Source organism: Branchiostoma belcheri, unplaced genomic scaffold (genome assembly GCF_001625305.1).
Source record: "Branchiostoma belcheri isolate BF01 breed outbred unplaced genomic scaffold, Haploidv18h27 scaffold137, whole genome shotgun sequence".
In the NCBI taxonomy this organism is placed as follows: Eukaryota; Metazoa; Chordata; class Leptocardii; order Amphioxiformes; family Branchiostomatidae; genus Branchiostoma; species Branchiostoma belcheri.
Window position 1 is genome coordinate 500,233 of NW_017802791.1, and position 279 is coordinate 500,511.

Consider the following 279-nt stretch of genomic DNA (forward strand, 5'->3'; position numbering starts at 1 on the left):
AAACCTTTCGGCCGCTCTTCACACTTACATTTCATCAACAAACCGATTCTAATGACATAACTCCTAGTCCTTCCATCTATTCCTACAACATTGTAAATATTGAAAATAATATATGTTTGAATGACCTCTGGCCTCCTACCATACTGATTTATTATTACTTTTTTGTATACAATGCATTAGCCAAGGTTATGGATTGTAGGGTATGTGATTCGTTACTTTATTGTGTTATGTATGTATGTATTTCACAACGTGGGGCCCGACATCAGCTCAGCTGCCAGG